Here is a 19,736-nt window from a genome sequence, read left to right as displayed (position 1 = left end):
CCCGGCACTGGGATCAGCATGACAGGGGGCAGCGCCCAAACCCCCTGATCCGCCCTGCTCTGTTCGTGACAGGGGAAGGCGCCCCAACCCCCTGATCAGCCCTGCTCTGTGCCTGATAGGGGGGAGCTCCCCAATCCCCCGATTGCCCTGAGGCTCTGTGTGTGACAGGGGGTAGCTCCTCAACCCCCTGATCGCCCTGCGGCTCTGTGTGTGACAGGGGGTAGCTCCTCAACCCCCTGATCGCCCTGCGGCTCTGTGTGTGACAGGGGGGAGTTCCCCAACCCCCTGATCGGCCCTGCTTTGTGTGTGACAGGGTGCGGCGCCCCAACCCCCGCCCCCCCACGGGCCCTGCTCTGTGTGTGACAGGGTAGAGTCATAACCTCTCCATCGGCCCTGCCCTGAGTGTGACAGTGGCGGCGCCCCAACCCCCTGATTGGCCCTGCTCTGTGGGTGATAGAGGGTGGCGTCCCAACCCACTCCACGGGCCTTGCTTTGTGTGTGACAGGGTAGAGCCATAACCTCCCCATTGGCCCTGCCCTGAGTGTGACAGGGTGCAGCGCCCCAACCCCCTGATCCGCCCTGCTCTGTGTGTGACAGGGGGCGGTGCCCCAACTCCCCTATCGGCCCTACTCTGTGAGTGACGGGGGGAGCTCCTCAACCCCCTGATGGGCCCTGGTCTGTGCGTGACAGGGGGGAGCTCCCCAACCCCCTGATCAACCCTGCTCTGTTTGTGACAGGGTATGGAGCCCCAACCCCCCTTATTGGCCCTGCTTTGTGAGTGACAGGGGGCAGCGCCCCAACCCCCTGATTGGCCCTGCTCTGTGCGTGACAGGGGGTGGCGCCGCAACCTCCCCATCGACCCTGCCTTGAATGTGACAGGGGGCGGTGCCCCAACCCCCCAATCAGCCCTACCCTGAGCGTGACTGAGGGTGGCATCGCAACCTCCCGATCCACCCTGCTCTGTGCATGACGGGGCGGGGCCCCAACTCCCCAATCGGCCCTGCTCTGAGCCCCACCAGGGGCTGCACCTAGGGATTGGGCATGCCCTCTGCCACCCGGGAGCAGGCCTAAGCCAGCAGGTCGTTATCTCTCTAGGGGTCCCAGACTTCGAGAGGGCATAGGCTGGGCTGGAGGACCCCCTTCCCCCCCCCCCCCCCCCCCACCGAGTGCACAAATTTTTGTGCACTGGGCCTCTAGTCTTACCTAATAAAAGAGAAACATGCAAAATGACCCTACCTTCGCTACACTCACAAGCTACGCCCACCAGCTAATCAGGCGACTATATGCAAATTAACCCAATAAAGATGGCGGCCAGCAGCTACAGAGCTGGAGCAAGCAGAAGGCTTGGTTGCCCCGGCGACTGAGGAAGCCAAGCTTCCTGCCTGCCCTGGCCGGCTGTGGGCTCCGCTCAAGGCAACAAAGTTTCAATTATAGAAGATAAATAAATCCCAGATACCTGCTTCCAGCCAGCCTCCACTGGGAGCTTGGGTGGCTGGGGGCTCTGGCTAGCCTGCAAACAGCCATCAGCCCCTCACCCAGGCTGGCCAGGCACCCCAGCAGGACCCCCCTCCCTGAAGAGGATGTGGCCAGCCTGAAAACGGCCCTCAGCCCCTCACTCAGGCTGGCCAGGCACCCCAGCTAGACCCCCACCCTGATCCGGGACACCCTTCAGGGCAAACCAGCCAGCCCCCACCCATGCACCAGGCCTCTATCCTATATAATAAAAAGGTAATATGCAAATTGACCCTAACAGCAGAACAACTGGGAATGACTGGTCACTATGACACACACTGACCACCAGGGGGCAGACGCTCAATGCAGGAGCTGTCCCCTGGTGGTCAGTGCACTCCCACAGGGGGAGCTCTGCTCAGCCACAAGCCAGGCTGATGGCTGCCAGTACAGCGGTGGTGGTGGGAGCCTCTCCCGCCTCCTCAGCAGTGCTAAGGATGTCCAAATGCAGCTTAGGCCTGCTCCCAGCTGGCAAGTGGACATCCCTGAGGGCTCCTGGGCTGCCAGAGGGATGTCTGACTGCCAGCTTAGGCCCAACCCCCCAGGGAGTGGTCCTAAGCCAGCAGGTGGACATCCCCCGAGGGGTCCCAGTCTGCGAGAGGGCACAGGCCGGGCTAAGGAACGCCCCCAATTGCAGAAATTTTTGTGCACTGGGCCTCTAGTCCTAATATATAAAAAGCCAGGGGTCATCATGACTGAAACAACTGGACAGATGACTGAACAGCAGCTGCATGGAGCAACCAGGTTGGCAGGGGGGTTAGTGAGGGGTGACCAAATGACTGAATAGCAAGCTGCATGGGGCAACCAGGCCAGCAGGGGGGGCAATTGGGGCGACCAGGCTGAAAGGGGGGAAGTAAGGGGTGACCAGGCTGGCAGGGGGGATCAGTTAGAGGCAACCAGGCCGGCAGAGGGGGGCAGTTGGGAGCAACCAGGCTAGCAGGGGGGAAGTTGGGGACAAGCAGGCTGGCAGGGGGACAGTAAGGGGCAGGGTCAGTTAGGGGCAACTAGGCCAGCAGAGGGGGCAGTAAGGGGTGATCGGGCTGGTGGAGGGCAGTTATGGGCAACTAGGCCAGTGTGGGGCCAGCTGGGGGCGACCAGGCCGGCAGGGGGGGCAGTTAGCGGCAATCAGGCAGGCAGGTAGGTGAGCAGTTAGGAGGCAGTGGTCCCGGATTGTGAGAAGGGTGTCTGACTGCTGGTTTAGGCCCAATCCTGGGGATCCCAGATTGGAGAGGGTGCAAGCTGGGCTGTGCACAAATTTTGTGCACCAGGTCTCTATTTGTACATAATGCTTCAATGAACTTAAGGGTGCTTATATTCTTTCAAATTAGTGTTTTGGATTTCTTCGGATATATACCCAGAAATGGAATCGTTGAGTCATAAGGCAGGTCTATTTTTAGTTTTTTGAGGACCCACCATACATTTTCCATAGTGGATGCACCAATCTATGTCCACACCAACAGTGCATGAGGGTTCCCCTTTCTCCACATCTTCACCAACACCTGTTGTTTGTTGATTTATTGATAATAGCCGTTCTGACAAGTGTGAGGTGCTATCTCATTGTGATTTTTATGTGCGTTTTTCTAATGATTAGTGATGTTGAGCATCTTTTCATATTGTGTATTCAGATCCTCTGCCCATTTTTAATCAGATTCTTTTTTTCTTTGGTGTTAAGTTGTATAAGTTTTCATATTTGGATATTAACTCCTAATCAGATGTATCATTGGTGACTACTGTATCTTCTTTCATTCAATAGGTCATCTTTTTGTTGTTGTTTTTAGTTTTTTAAAAATCTTTATTGTTGAAAGCATTACATATGTCCCCTTGTTTTGTAAACTTAGTAATAGATTCCTAGGAATTTATGGTTTGGGGTACTACAGTTAAGTCTTTAATCCATTTTGAATTTATTCTTGCATATGGTGTAAAAAAGTAGTCTAGTTTTATTTTTTGCATGTTTCTGTCCAGTTTTCCCAACACCATTTATTGAAGAGACTGTCTTTACTTCATTGTATACTTTTGCTTTCTTTGTCATAGGTAAATTGACCATGCAGGTATGGGTTTATTTCTGGGCTCTCTATTCTGTTTCATTGATCTGTTTGTTTTTGTGCCAGTACCATGTAGTTTTGATTACTATAGCCTTGTAGCACAGTTTGATATCAGATAGTGGAACATCTCCAACTTTGTTCTTTCTCAAGATTGCTATGGTTATTCAGGACATTTGTAGTTCCATATAAATTTTAGGATTATTTTTTCTAGTTCTGTGAAAATGCCATTGGTATTTTGGTAGGGGTTGCATTGAGTCTGTAGATTGCTTTGGGTAGTATGGCCATTTTAACAATGTTAATTTTTCCTATTTATGAAAATGGTATATACTTCCATTTATTTGTATCTTCTTCAGTTTCATTCTTCAATGTCTTACAGTTTTCTGAGTACAGATTTTTTTACTTTGTTGGTTGACTTCATTTCTAGGTATTTTTTATGAAATTATACATGGGATTTTTAAAAATTTATCTTTCTGATAGTTTGTTATTGGTGTATAAAATGCAACTGATATTTGATTATGAAATTTTTACCCTGCTATTTTACTCAATTTATTTGTCAGTTTTAATAGTTTCTTGGTGGAATCTTTATGGTTCTCTGTATTTAGCATCATGCAATCTGTAAATAATGACAGTTTTACTTTTTCTCCACTTTAGATGACTTTTATTTCTTTTTCTTGTCTGATTTTTGTGGCTAGGACTTCCAATACTATCTATATATATAAAAGGCTAATATGCTAAGTGTCCATCTGGGTAATGATGTACGTAGCAATGCCCAGCTTCCTTTCCCTAGCGACTAGCTTCCTTGCAGTTTCTTCAGCCCAGGAACACAACTTGCTTTTTAGCCAGGTGGAAACATTTTACACTTTAACCAAATGTCCATGAAGCATTTTCCTGCGCCTCATCTCATTTGATCCTCACAGAAGTCCTGGAATAGGTAGATAGGAGACTTGGTGGAATCCTATTTTCTTTTAATTAGCCAGAAAATGGAGATTTAGAAAGCTTAGAAACTTGACCCTACTGAAAAGTAAGAAACGGTGGACCTTGAAAATTATTTCAGGTTTTCTCACTGCACAGAATATAGTCAAACACTGCTGCAGTTAAATATTTTACCCTTTGTTCTCCCTGCGTAATCTATAAGAATAACCTGCTTCATATTGATATTTACTGCTGTGTTGCTGACAATTACCTGAAAGAGAAGTTGGGGTGCTTTGCTGGGCTGGAAAAGTTAAGCTACATCAGAAAACAGGTCTAATTAAGCAAGTTTATTCTATATATATAAAAGGCTAAGTTGACTTGCACATGCATGATACATATAAAGCTCTTGCTGGCACCAATCACACACATGTGTTTCAATCTGTCATTGTCAATTGTGAATTTGGTTGAGACTTCTATTATAGAGAAAGGGCAAATAATGATATTAAAATATTTCTTCTAATTAATTTCCTTTCAATGTGCACAAATTCATGCATTGGGCCACTAGTGTTGAATTAAAGTGGTGAAAATAGACATCCTTGTCTTGTTCCTGGTCTTAAGGAAAGTGCTAAGTCCTTCTTTGTTTCACTGTGCCCAGTTTTAATAAATATACTCTCCAAATCACTTGGACTCGTGTTTTGAAATCTCTCCTGTGTGAAGTCAAGAACCCACACAGTCAGGCTGGCGGAGGCCTGGGCTCCATCCAGTACCAAAATAAAGGAGAGGCATAGGGTAGAAGAAACAACAGGAGAGAGCCTAGGCAGTGCTCTGCTTTTTCCCCCTGGAAATATTATAGGAAGGAATTAAACCAGGGCGGAACTGCTGTTAGTTCACTGGGAAAAGTCACAGTGACAGAAGTGAGCCAAAGTGGGGCTGTTTTTAGCTCATTGGAAAGTCAGAGAAAAAGGGGGGCCTTGTAGACAGGTTCAGGGGGTTAACCCAGGAGGAGCTGTCACTGCCCACTGCTCCCCTGGTTGCAGATTTCATGGGGACACTTAGAATTTAGGAGGAAGTAAAAAGTTCATGCCTGAGAAGGCATAGGTGTGCTCCTGAGCCCACCCTGAGTCTTTGTCTTGAGGATTTTTATTTTTATTCTGTGGGTGAGAATCTGAGGAAAGGGTTGTCATCAGTTTTCCAGGTGCGTTTTTAATAAGCTGATGCATCAAAATGTTAGTACAGGGCCCTGGTCAGCTCAGTATGTTGGAGCATTGTCCTTGATTAGGGAAGATAAGATATTGCAATTCACTAGCTGGCTGTAAATTGATCAAATTGCTTGTTTAATTATTAGTTATTACTACTATTAGAGAGAGAGAAACATCCATTTTTGTTATTCTACTTATTTATGCATTGATTGGTTGGTTCTTGTATGTGCCCTGCCCAGGGATCGAATCTGTAGGCCTGGTGTGTCAGGATGATGCTCTAACCAACTCAGCTATCAGTTTAATTATCTATTTCCCCATTCCACTTGCCCAAGAGTTTTCCTGGCTTCTTACTATCCTGTCTCAAAGAAACAAATAAACACCAGATTTTTTGTTGAGTCTCAAGGAAGACTTTAAGTCCCCTTCCAGTAACAATTGTTGATGTAGAGTTTACCAGGAGGGAATGGTAAGCCACCTTTATTTATTTTTAAAAATATATACTTTTATTGATAGAAAAAGAGATAGAAACATCAATGAGAGAAAATCATTGATTAGTTGCATCCTGTTCGCCCCCTACTGGGGACTGAACCAGCAACCCAGGTATGTGCCCTGATCAAGAAATGAAGCATGCCCTGATCAAGAAATGAACCACTGAGCCATGCTGGCTGGGCTAGCCACCTTTATTTTAAAGACTTTCTTTTCTTTAAATAATAACAGAATTGTTAAAGCTTTTTATGACTTGGAGAAAAAAGGAAGAATTGACCTAAGGAATGTTAAAAATTATATGAATAGATGCATTGGATTATAGATTTTTCTGGTCTTGAATCATTTTCTTCTCATAGAATTTTTTTTCTTTTAAAAAAATTGTTACTGTCTGGAGTACTACAGATGTCCTCCTTTTCCCCCCATTGCTCATTCTTCTTTCCCAGTTCCCACCCCTCCCTAGGCCTTCACAACCCTATTGTTTGTGTCCATAGCTAATGCAAATAAGCATATAAGATCTTTGTTTAATCTCTTTCCATTTAACCCCTTCTCTCTAAGACAGTGATGGCGAACCTATGACAGGAGTGTCAGAGGTGACACGTGAACTCATTTTTTGGTTGATTTTTCTTTGTTAAATAGCATTTAAATATATAAAATAAATATCAAAAATATAAATCTTTCCCTAACCGGTTTGGCTCAGTGGATAGAGCGTCAGCCTGCGGACTCAAGGGTCCCAGGTTCGATTCCGGTCAAGGGCATGTACCTTGGTCACGGGCACATCCCCAGTAGGGGATGTGCAAGAGGCAGCTGATCGATGTTTCCCTCTCATTGATGTTTCTTTTATTTTATTTTATTTTATATTATTTTATTTTATTTATTTTTTAATCTTTATTGTTCAGATTACATTTGTTCCTCTTTTTTCCCCCCCATAACTCCCCTCGTCCCAGTTCCCGCCCCACCCTCCGCCCTCACTCCCCACCCACTGTCCTCATCCATAGGTGCACGATTTTTGTCCAGTCTCTTCTCGCATCTCCCATTCCCCCCCCCCCCAAGAATAGTCTGTCCATTCCCTTTCTATGTCCCTGATTCATTATAATCACCAGTTCATTCTGTACATCAGATTATTTATTCACTTGATTCTTAGATTCACTTGTTGATAGATGCATGTTTGTTGTTCACTATTTGTATCTTTACCTTTTTCTTCTTCCTCTTCTTAAAGGATACCTTTCAGCATTTCGTATAATAGTGGTTTAGTGGTGATGAACTCCTTTAGCTTTTCCTTATCTGTGAAGCTCTTTATCTGACCTTCAATTCTGAATGATAGCTTTGCTGGATAAAGTACTCTTGGTTGTAGGTTCTTGCTATTCATCACTTTGAATATTTCTTGCCACTCCCTTCTGGCCTGCAAAGTTTCTGTTGAGAAATCAGCTGACATTCGTATGGGTATTCCCTTGTAGGTAACTGAGTTTCTTTCTCTTGCTGCTTTTAAGATTCTCTCTTTGTCTTTTGCTCTTGGCATTTTAATGATGATGTGTCTTGGTGTGGTCCTCTTTGGATTCTTTTTGTTTGGGGTTCTCTGCGCTTCCTGGACCTGTAAGTCTATTTCTTTCACCAGGTAGGGGAAGTTTTCTGTCATTATTTCTTCAAATAGGTTTTCAATATCTTGCTCTCTCTCATCTGCCCCGACCTGCAGGGCATGCTTCGTGGGTACACCGCACCAAATCCTGCAAAGGAATGAGAGGATAGGAGACGCGAAGAAATGGAGGCAAGACAAAGTTCTGATCAAGCCTCAATTTTATTTTTACAGCGGGTAGTATTTATGTTGTTCTAGAGGAGAGGGGTGGGCAAAGGGGGTCCATGGGATTAGCCTATCATTAAGGATGTAACAAAGGCTCTGGAATGTCACAGCTATGCGCTTATCAGCGGAGATGTAGCAGCTTTGTGCTTAGGGTGAGGGTATGTTATCTTTTAACTCCAGGCCAAACCGGGAGTTGGCTTGGAGGAGCCATAAACCTATTATGCTGTAAACTGGAGATGTATATGTGATTTATAATGGCTCCCAACACTCATCTTCTGGTACCCCTATAATTCTGATGTTGGTACGTTTGAAGCTGTCCCAGAGGCTCCTTACACTATCTTCGTATTTTTGGGTTCTTTTTTCATTTTGCTTTTCTGGCTGGGTGTTTCTCGCTTCTTCGCATTTCAAATCTTTGACTTGATTCTTGCCCTCCTCTGGTCTGTTGTTGGGAGTCTGTATAATATTCTTTATTTCAGTCAGTGTATGCTTACTTTCTAGATGGTCCTTTATCACACCATCGAGGGTCTCATTAGATTTCCTGTACATCTCATCAAGTTTATCGACAGACTCTAGAAGCCTCTTGAGAGACCTCAAAAGTGTGGTTCTGAACTCAATATCCTCCCTTGATAGTTTTGTCCTGTTTCTTTGTTTCCGCATTTTTTATGCTTTCTTGGTACACCCCCTAGTAGTCTTTGTGCACAGTCTTGTTGTAGTTAAGCCCTGATTGTTGTAGTTAATACTAGAGGGATTTGACCACCAGGCTGACCGGCTGTGAGAATCAGCTGTGTGGAAAACTTGTGTCCTCTGGGGAGGTGCTAATTTAGCCTTTGCCTGAGGCGATCCAGCAAATGGCTCTGCGCAGGGCTTGGGCAGGGCGGGATCAACAGGGCGGGCGGGGGGTGGGGGGAGCAGTTATGGCTGCTCTCAGTCCGTACCCAGGGGCTCTGCCTCTCTGTCCCAGCAACCGCTGCAAACCTCGGAGGGACCGTAGCCAGACAGTCCCGCTTCTCCCGTTTGAGTCTGTGTCCCTGGAGACTCGCCCGGATCTGGAGCTCAGAGTCTGGGACTCCCTCCTGATTGGAAACGACAACGGCGCCCTCAGCCACCAGCCCGCTTTGCGCGCACCCCCATACCTTTAAATTTTCCACACTGCGCCTCCTCTGAGCCTCCTAATGCTGTTGTTTTTGCTTCTAGTTGAAGAGTCTCTCCTCAGCCAGCCTTCCTGTGGTTCTGGTTGATGTCCGTTCCGTCTTTTAGTTGTATTTTTGAAGTGGTTGTTTGCGGCAGCAGTCTCCGGTGTTTACCTATGCCGCCATCTTCGATTCTCTCAACCTTTGGCATTTTAATTATAATGTCTCGGCCTCTTTAGGTTCATGTTCTTTGGGACTCTGAGCCAAGTCAGCCAGGTAAGGGGTCAGGGCCATAATTTTAAATTCTAATAATTGTTAACGGACATGGAAGAGACTCAGAGTGTTAAATGTCATTTTCAATACCACCACTGACTTAACATGAGACCTCTATTTTTTAGACAGGAGAACTGCCAGAGAGGAATTTGTATTGCAATTTACCTTTCAAATATGTTACAATGACTTTATGATTAAATGTGCCCCCACACTTTGCACTCCTAGCAATGCTACTCCGCTTATTCTAAAGGTTGTGTTCAGCTGTGTGTGACTACATCCACAAACAGGTAAATTTTACTTGAAAGGTGACATCTACTTTATTTTTAAAGAATAGCAGAGACAAGAAGTAACAAAATTAATTTGTGTCTAGTATTTTGTATGAAAGAAATAACCTGTATACATGAAGTATTTAGTCTTTGTACTGGGGTGGGAGTTAGTATTTTTGGTAGAACTGTAATTAGGAGAGCCTTGTGATTTGTTAGCTGTTTAAGCCCAAATGGCGTGGTTTGGTGGTTGAGCATCGACCTGTGAACCAGGAGGTCACAATTCGATTCCCAGCCAGGGCACATGCCCAGGTTGTGGGCTTGATCCCCAGTAGGGGGCATGCTGGAGGCAGCTGGTCAATGATTCTCATCATTGATGTTTCTATCTCTCTCTCTCTCTCCCTCTCCCTTCTTCTCTGAAATCAATAAAAATAAATTGGCAGTTTAAGAACACTTTCTCCAAAAAGGAAGAGAATTCAAAGCTCTATTAGCATTTCTGTTTCATCATTCTCTGCGCATGTCCCACTGTGACATTAACCGTGTCAGCTGTGCTGCAACCAGGAGAGCCCTGAGTGAATTGTTTAATGAAGCTGATATGTTTTTCCTGAAAGCAGACACATTTTAACCTTTGCGCTAGAAAGTATTTTTAAATAGACCCAGGAAACAATGTGTAAAACTTTGTTATTTGAGGGGTAGAGGGTATTGATTAGCTTCAAATATACCAGAAAGGATATGTTTTTAAACAATATAATTATTTTGATTATAAGTTAAACCATTTAGGTTTGCAATTTAAACCAGCCTTATAATACATAACATTGAAACAAGCCATTTAAAATATAGTGTAATCCAGGTAACATCCTATCTAGCAGTACTGCCAATAATGGCAGACATACTATAGGGGATGGTTCCATAATTACAAACAAGTTAAGACAACAATGTCTTTTCTGAAGCTAGAATTTGATTTATGATAATATGTTTCTAGAGGTCTACAAAAGTAATTTGGAAGAAACAAATTCAAAGTAATTATCAAAAACATTCTGAATATTTCCTATAAACATTCTGGAGTGGATAGACCCCACCACATAGTACCCTAGAATCAATTGGTACCTGGTCGGACTAACCATTGCTGTCATTGTAATTCTCTTTGTTTTTCTTAAAGTCTACACAATCAGAATTCAAGTAGTGAACGTGCTTTGCAGACCCCGACCTTCCAAAGCAGCAAGTTCGCTGCCTCCCTCTGTCTTCTGCAGCCAACAAAACAAAAAGGGGGGAGATGTGGGGAAGCACGGGACTTGGTTGGAATGTCAGTAAGGAGGATTCTCTGAAAGGGGGGACCTTGTTGAAGGCAGCAGCCTCTACCTTGACTTTTCCAGACAAGTCCGATCCCCCAGGTGTTTTGCTAGATCTGTTTAGTCTTCAAACCCGACCTTGTAGAAGCATGAGCTTTCTCAAGGATACTTACCCTGCTGATTGTATCTAGAGGTTAATTTTAGTTCAAGCTGTTATTACAGTAAAAGGCTAACAAGGCAGGCAATTGAGGCTGTTTTGGTTCCTAAAGCCAAACATCCCCTTAGCCTTCTCTTTCACAGAAACGTGTGTCAGAGTAATTTGTTCATCAGTTGCTCAGGTTCTGCTGGTCAGCCCTGGCAAATTCTTAGTCTCCCCTATATCTGGGAATGGCTGGGTGATTAAGTTATGACCAATGTGCTTCATTCGTGTTTTATGCATGATTTGCATGTTCATCTTCTACAACCTTGGTTTGTCCATTGGGTCCAGCATCTCCAGAAGCTATATTCTTCCTGCTTTATCCCCCGGACAGAGGGTGGAGAAAATATTGTGATATTAGGCATTCAGCAACATTTTTGTTAAAGTTTCTGAACTGCTGAAGCAGATCCTAGTCAAGGCTCCTGGGGAAGGAAGATCACCCAAGCCAATCTGACTCGCTCATTGAGTGGCTGGTTTCATTTTAGGTTTATGGAAGGAAACAAAGGGAATATGACCTAGACAAAGGGTAGGCCTAACACTATTGTGCAGCTTCTCTCCCTGGGAGTGAGGGCTTCTGATTCTGACTCTTGCTATGTGTGGCTCCATTGTCTGTGCAGAAGGCTCTCACTTGGCTAATATATTGACTTGGGTGGGGCTGAGTCTTGGGCTACTCAGTTCTGACTGCATTTCTGCTTAGACATTCACACTCATTATTTTTTTTTAATTTTAAAAATATATTTTTTATTTATTTTAGAGAGGAAGGAAGAAGGAGAGAGAGAGAGAAACATCAGTGATAAGAGAGAATCATTGATTGGCTGCCTCCTGCACACCCCCTACTGTGGATCGAGCCTGCAACCTGGGCATGTACCCTTGACCAAAATCGAACCCAGTCCACAGGTCAATGCTCTATCCACTGAGCCAAACTGGCTAGGAACACACTCATTATTTAACTATACTAAGAGCTCCCTCCCTGTACCTGGTCCAACCCCCAGGATTTAAAATCTGACTGCATAAGTATAAGCAATGGATGGATGCTACCTTGGGTCAGCTGATCAATTTTGGTCCAACTATACTTGGATGTATGGGGTATGAACACCTGCCACTATGCAAGCATGGGTGTTATGTACACAAGTGTAGGCATTTTCAAAAAAAGAGTCATAGCCTGGGGGGCATCCCAAACAAGGTGGACTCCAAAATGGCACTGGACTGAGACTCATGAAAATAATAGTGAAGAACTCAAAGTCATTTTTTGGTTTATTTATTTAACAAGTATGTACTAAGATTTGTGGTAAGCAGGCACCATTCTTGACCCTGGGGACCCAGGAATAAAACACATTTCTTGCAAAGTCTCATTAGACTAGGGGGATAGATAATTCAACAAAGGAACACAATGAGGGTCCCAAATGCTTTCACAGCAGTCTGACCTGGATGTAGGATGAGGTAGGGTCAGAAGATGATCTGATCACTTGTATCAGGCTGCTAGCAGTGGTTCTCAAACTTGAGTGTACATCAGAATTACTTGGGCTCGGCTCGTGTGGCTCAGTGGTTGAGCATTGACCTATGAACCAGGAGGTCACAGTTCAATTCCTGGTCAGGCCATATACCTGGGTTGTGGGCTTGATCTCCAGTAGGGGTTGTGTAGGAGGCCAATCAATGATTCACTCACATCAATGATGTTTCTCTCTCACTCTTCCTTCCTCTCTGAAATCAATAAAAATATGTAAAAAAAAAGAATCAACAACTATTTTAAAAGAAAAATACAGTTATTATTATTCTGAATGAGTTTTAGAGAAAAAAAAAAGGTACTGGGATTGACCTTTCTTTCTCATTGAGCTCCTCTACTCTTCTCACAGGGCACCTGCATTCTGCCGAAAGTCTGGGAATGCACACATTCTTTAAGCAGATTGTTGTATAAAAATGATATAAATATTTTAGCATTTTTCTTACATGTATACTTTAAATATATTTTAGAAGAAAAAAAATCACTGTTTTTTTTTTAAAGGTTAATACTCGCCTGAGGATATTTTTTCCATTGATTTTTAGAGGGAGAGAGAGAGAGAGAAACATTGATATGAGAGAGACACATCAATTGGTTGCCTCCCGCATGTGCCCCAACCAGGGCGCCATTGACTGGCATCGAACCTAGGACCCTTTCGTCTATAGGCCAACGCTCTATCCACCGAGCCAGCCGGCTATGGCAGGTTTTTGTTTGTTTGTTTGTTTGTTTGTTTTAGCAGACCACAGCATTGGTATAGACTAAAGTTTGGAATGAAAACTGATTTTGGAGACTGAAAGGCCTTGATTTGCTTCCCAAATTCACCACTTACTGGCCGTGTGAGCCAATAGTAATTTGACCTTCTACAAAGTGGGAATAATAAGTACTTTATAACATTGTGAGAGTGAGAATGTTTTCATTGGACATGTATAGTTGCATCATAAAAATGTCCAACTTCCAAAGATTGAACTATACATATTTAGTAAATCAAACCAAAACATTCAAAACTAAAGTTCTCGCTTTAACTCTGAAGCTAATCCATTTTCACAGCCCTAGTTCCTTTCTCACTCACTCCTAACCTTTTTGGAAGTGATCTGGAAAGCAGCATGGTATTATTTATATGCTTTTGCCTTTAGAAGGAGGAAGTTAATATTCGGTACATACTCTGTACTAGACTGTAATCGAGGTCCCTCTACATATTTGTGACAGTTTTTTCTTGCAACCCCATGAGGTATGAGTGATTTTTCCAGAACAGAAAACAGAGGCTCAGAGATGAACTTGTAAGTGGACAAGTCCAATGGTAAATAAAACTCTTGCTCTTTTTACTCATAATGCCAGGCTGCTATATAAATGTGCCAAAAGAATGAACTCATTTTAAAAATAGCCCTAACCGGTTTGGCTCCGTGGATAGAGCGTTGGCCTGCGGACTGAAGGGTCCCAGGTTCGGTTCCGGTCAAGGGCATGTACGTTGGTTGCGGGCACATCCCCAGTGGCGGGTGTGGGGGAGGCAGCTGATCAATGGTTCTCTCTCATAGGTGTTTCTGATTCTCTATCCCTCTCCCTTCCTCTCTGTAAAAATCAATAAAATATATTTTAAAAAATAATAAGTAAATAAAAATATGTGGAAATGAATCTTTTTAAAATGTCACGAGAACTATGGGGATAGCTGAAGATATCCTTGGGTGGCACAAAACCACAGTGGAGACTGTTAACCTAAGCCCAAAGCGCCACCATAATTTTAGCCCAGTGTACTTTTTTTTTTTTTTGCCACAAAGAAATCCAGCTTCCTGGAACCGGGTTCCATTTGGATTCCAGCTTTCTGGCTCCTGATGTGGGTTTGTGGTTTTCAACTGCCTGCACTTGAAATAGAAAGGACTGGAAGGTTTTAGCAGAATGGAAAAAGGAGTACGGCCAAGCAGCATGTAGTTAAAAACTTTGACCAGCAGGTGTCTCTGCAGACAAGGGAAAAGGTTCCTTTTGACCCTCGAGGTGGAAGATGGATTTTCTAGTTTAACTGAAGAAAATTGTGGTGGAGATGAAACAAGCAAAGGTAGGTCAGCTACCAACAGAAATCAATCTCAATAGTATACCTTCTTCTTAGCCAACAGCCGGAAAAGCTGACAGGAAACCTCCGCAGTCCCCAGTCGGACTGCAGGAGCCCCTGTGCAGCAGTCCCCCGCTGCCTTCCAAAGCCTACAAGGTGTTTGAAGGTCAGCACCTCAAGCTGCGAGGCAGCGCCGGCAGGTGTGGGGTGTGGCGGAGGGTGGCCTCCAGTCAGGAGAGGTGTGAGAGCCAGGGGAGGAGGAAGGATGAGGGCTGTAGGTTTTGAAACAGGGAACTGAAGAACTTCAATTTCAGGTAGACCTTGGAAGTGGGCCTTTATTTTTTATGGAGTTTTAGGAATTCTAGAATTGTATATACTTGTGTGTGTGTGTATATATATTTTATATATATATATATGATACATTTTTATTGATTTCAGAGAGGAAGGGAGAGGGAGAGATAGAAACATCAATGATGAGAATTATTGATCGGCTGTCTCCTGCACGCCCTCTGCTAGGGATCGAGCCTGCAACCCAGGCATGTGCCCTTGACCAGAATCGAACCTGTGACCCTTCAGTTCACAGGTTGACACTCTATCCACTGAGCCAAACCAGCTAGGACTAGCCTATATAATAAATAGGTAATATGCAAATTAACCCTCACACCCTCACAAGATGGCTGTCTACAACCAGGCCAGCAGGGGGGTTAGTGAGGGAAGACCAAACGACTGAACAGTAGACTGCATGGGGTGACCAGGCCGGTGGGGAGGGCAGTTGGGGTGACCAGGCCAGCAGGGGGGGCAGTTGGGGGCAACCAGGCCGGCGGGGGCAACCAGGCCAGCAGGAGGGGCAGTTAGGGGCAACCAGGCAGGCAGGTAGGTGAGTGATTAGGAGCCAGCGGTCCAGGATTGTGAGAGGGATGTCTGACTGCCGGTTTAGGCCCGATATCTGGGATCAGGCCTAAACTGGCAGTCGGACATCCCCCAAGGGGTCCCGGATTAGAGAGGGTGCAGGCTGGGCTGAGGCCCCCCCGACCCCCGTGCACGAATTTCATGTACCGGGTCTCTAGTACTTGTATATTCAAGCAAAATAAAAGGATCCAAATATGCCAAAATACTAATTAATATTTTTTGAGTACCAGACTTTTCATTTAGGAGAAAGAGGCAGATTATCAGAAAAAATTTTTATTGGTGTAAATATTAGGGAGTTGATCACAGGGTAGCTAAGTGTACTTCACCTTAGGAGCATATACTTTTGTGAACTTCTTGGATGAACTTTCCTGGATGAACTTCTTTTCTCTACTAAATGTTTTTCCCACTGATTTTCCTTATAAAACCAAAGGTGTATTTGCTGAGGAAAACATTAATTCTAAATAATAATATAATCACATCTAAGAATGCAGAAAATCTTTAAGAAAAACACACTTAAAGATGTTTTAGCCTGGCCAGTGTGGCTCAGTGTTTGAGCATCGACCTATGAACCAGAAGGTCACAGTCAGGACACATGCTTGGGTTGTGGGCTCGATCCTCAGTAGGGGGTGTGCAGGAGGCAGCCTATCAATGATTCTCTCTCATCATTGATGCTTCTCTCTCTCTCTCTCTCTCTCTCTCTCTCTCTCCCTTTCTTTCCTTTCTGAAATCAATAAAAATATATTTTAAAAAAGATATTTTGGATGATTTCAAGGGTAATGATATTCTAGAACATATGCAAAGCAGTAAGGGTAATTTTTGTTTTGTGTAATAGCTTGAATAGTTCCATTAAAAAGAAAAATGTGGGCAAGCTGAACAGAAAATCTTGGACTGAAAGCTTATTTAGCCCCTCCTCAATATGTGTTAGAGCAGGAGACTATGTAGTTACTCTGGCTGCTCAGACCTGTTTCTGGGCGCCCACGGGAAGCATAGGTAAGATGAGGTTGGTTGGGATAGGAGGAAGGGCAGCAGCCACGCGGTGGAGGTGGAGTGCAGAATGCAGCCCTACTAAGGATAGGCACTTTCTGCTCACCTGGAGGACAGGGCACACAGCTTGTTGAGCAGCGTCTATCCAGCAGCACCCCAATTTCTCTGTGGTGGAATTTACAGCTGGCCAGTGACTCCCTGGTTTGGGAATAAGTGGATGTAAGCATTCTATGATGTTGCCTTTTGGCATAGAGTTTCTGAATCTGTTTCTGTGTCAACCAGATGCTCCTATAATGTTAGCTTTTTTTTTAGAGCAGCAACGAGTTGGGCCAATGCAAAGCGAGGCTTGGACTGCCTTCCACGTCCTGATGGTTCTGGGAATCTGTGGTGCTAGATCGTGAGGCTACCTATTTCTTGCAGGTTGCTGATGAATGGCCCTGCAGATGGGCCACAGGGGCCTTTAAAAGTATTTAAGAGTCCATGCATTATCTCCCACGACTTCTCTCACTCTCAGGTCAGACTCAGGTCCTCAGAGGTTTTGTATCACTTCTAGAAGTTTCTAAGGGTCTATCACAGTGGTTCCCAACCTGTTTTTGGCCATGCCCCACATAAGCATCTCTAAAATCTCGATGCTCCCTTTGACACAGAATCCTTATTATTCAAAAAGTGAACTCCTATTCACGTGGAGGAAGACTAAAAGGCCATTAACTTGGTCTAAACAAGCTTCCAAAGAACATGACATTCATGAAAGGGAAAAATAAAAGAATGAAAGGACAGTTGAAGTACTGAGGAAGAAATCACTAAGAAAATGTTAATAAAATAGTAATATGAAGTGATATGAAAAATAGCAAATAAAGTTTCAAAACATATAATAGAGAACTGAAATGCATAAATGTCACAATTTATATTTATATATTGTATATGAGGCTGCTAGAACCATAAGAAATGCCAAAAATTCACTGTTAATAACTCAAATTGCCCCCCTTAAACATCAAATTGCCCCCCTGTGGGGCATGTGCCCCACAGTGGGAACCACGGGTCTATCATATACATCAAAAATGCCTTGCTTTGCCCGTTCCAAATTCTAGAAACAAGACACAATGACAAGAAAAATGTCTCACTTTGAATCTATCTTTTGCTTGTCTTGAAATGATTTTCTTTTTCCTTGCTAGGAGGTCAGGGTTCGATTCCCTGTCAGGGCACATGCCTGGGTTGCAGGCTTGATCCCCAATAGGGGGCATGCAGGAGCCAGCTTTTCAATGATTCTCTCTCATCATTGATTTTCTCTCTCTCTCTCCCTCTCCCTTTCTCTCTGGAATAAAATAAATAAACAAACAAACAAGCAAAAAAAAAAACACACACAACTTAAAAAAAGAAAGAAAAAAGAAAGAGTGAGTTGGTGCGGCGCTGACTGGGAGCTGGGTGGTGTCTGGCTCTCTGTCTGCACCCTGGACTGCAGGGCCTTGGAGAACTCAGCCCTCATGCCTGTCTCCTGGGTCTGTGGCAGGGCAGGCGCACACCTGCCTGCATGTTTTCTCAGGGCAGCAACACTGCTCCACAGAAGCAGCGGGTCTCTTCATGGCACTATTTCCAAGTGCAGGTGCTTCAGTCAGTTGTGGGGTCTGTTCTTTATTTCTATGTGTAGGCGCCTGCTTTGTCTGCTCCCAAGACTCTCAAAGTCCTCTCCTTCCCCTGGTCTCACTGACCGCGATGGCCCTGGGCTTCTGAGAAACAGCTTTTCCTACTCGCTTCTACTCTGACAGGTTTATCATCCAGGGCGGGGAGAGTGCAGGCTCCAGAGGTGAGTGAGCGGCCTGGGTTGGTTTGCATCCTAGTTCCACCACTTTCTAGCTCTATGACTGGCCAATTATCTTAATCCCTCTGTGCCTCCTTTCCTTATCCGCAAAATGGGGATAACAATATCATCTGTCTTTAGGGTTGTTGAGGGAGTGAGTTCACTTCTGTAAACTGCTTAGCGTAACGCCTGGCACATTGTTATTACTGACTTTGAGTTCCTCCCCCAAACTGAGCCAGTGGTACTCAACGCATCCTTATTAAATACTAGTACATACATCCAAACTGTCCCCCCACCCACAGCCCTGGTTAATCAAAGTCCCCCCCAATTTTCTACATTCTTCTCACCAAAGAGAACGCTTCAGAGAGATCTCCAGGAAATCTTTATCCAAGACTCAAGAGGACACACCATCTACTGGCCTCCATCCATGCAGGCACGCTCTGGCCATTGTCAGGGACTAGAGACGCGTCTTTTCTCTTTGGAGCTTAGACCAACGCTCCATTTTCCGGTTTCTCTCTAGCGGCAGCTTTGTTTCTGACGCCGTCCAGGGAGCAGCAGAAGTTGGCCCACTTGCTGTTCCAATGACGTCCAGGAGCGGAGGAGCGGCTGTAAGGTGCCTGTGAGGGGGGCTTCGGTGCTGCTCCTGCCTCCGGAGGAAACGAGGTTCTTTTTCCTGCATGGCCAGCGGCTGAGGTTTCTGTCGAGCTCCTCATTCCCGTCCCCTTCCCTTCTGTCCTTAAGGAGATGGTAATACTCGGGCCTTGGGGCCCAGATGCAAAGTTAATGTACAGTCCCTGCTAACGGCAGGGGAGCGGGTCCATGAAGTGGGAAGAGAAGCGGGCCACATCATTTATCTGGATTGATTGCTCTCAACCAATGAAAGGATTTAACCAATGCAAGAAGCCAAGGTCTACTCCATCCTTACCCTTATTTGCTAGTAAAGGAGCCAATTAGTGTTAATTGTGTTGGCAATTTGGAACAGCCACCAGGCGGTTGATCCAAGACAATTGCAGAAGGACCTCTCTGTCCATTCTAGTCCCAGCGGTTACTCCTAGTCAGACGGGGAGTCGGAATGCTAGTAGATATCCTTTGGTCAGAGGGAGCAGACATGCCCTCTCCTTCTCACACATTGACAGTGCTCCGGTGTCAGTTTTTAATATTGTACATGCAGTGATCTGATGATACAGTTTTGCCATTGAGAGACAAGTGTGGATGGGTCAGGACTGGACTGAAGGGATACATTTTAACATAGAAAAGTTCACAATCTCCTCCCCCTGCCCCCATCTTATTGATGGCCCAATTGCCTACTCCTCTCCACCTCCAACTAAAGCAGTTAATTTACTTAATAAAGGGAGGGGGGAGGAGGGAGAGTTGGGGGAAACTTGGGAGCTAGCGAGGGACTCCAAAGGGTGAGGAAT

This window comes from Myotis yumanensis, unplaced genomic scaffold (genome assembly GCF_028538775.1).
Source record: "Myotis yumanensis isolate MYYU_CA2020_CCGP unplaced genomic scaffold, mMyoYum1.0.hap1 SCAF_10, whole genome shotgun sequence".
In the NCBI taxonomy this organism is placed as follows: domain Eukaryota; kingdom Metazoa; phylum Chordata; class Mammalia; order Chiroptera; family Vespertilionidae; genus Myotis; species Myotis yumanensis.
The sequence above is the reverse complement of the archived record's forward strand: the minus strand, read 5'-3'. Positions refer to the sequence as shown.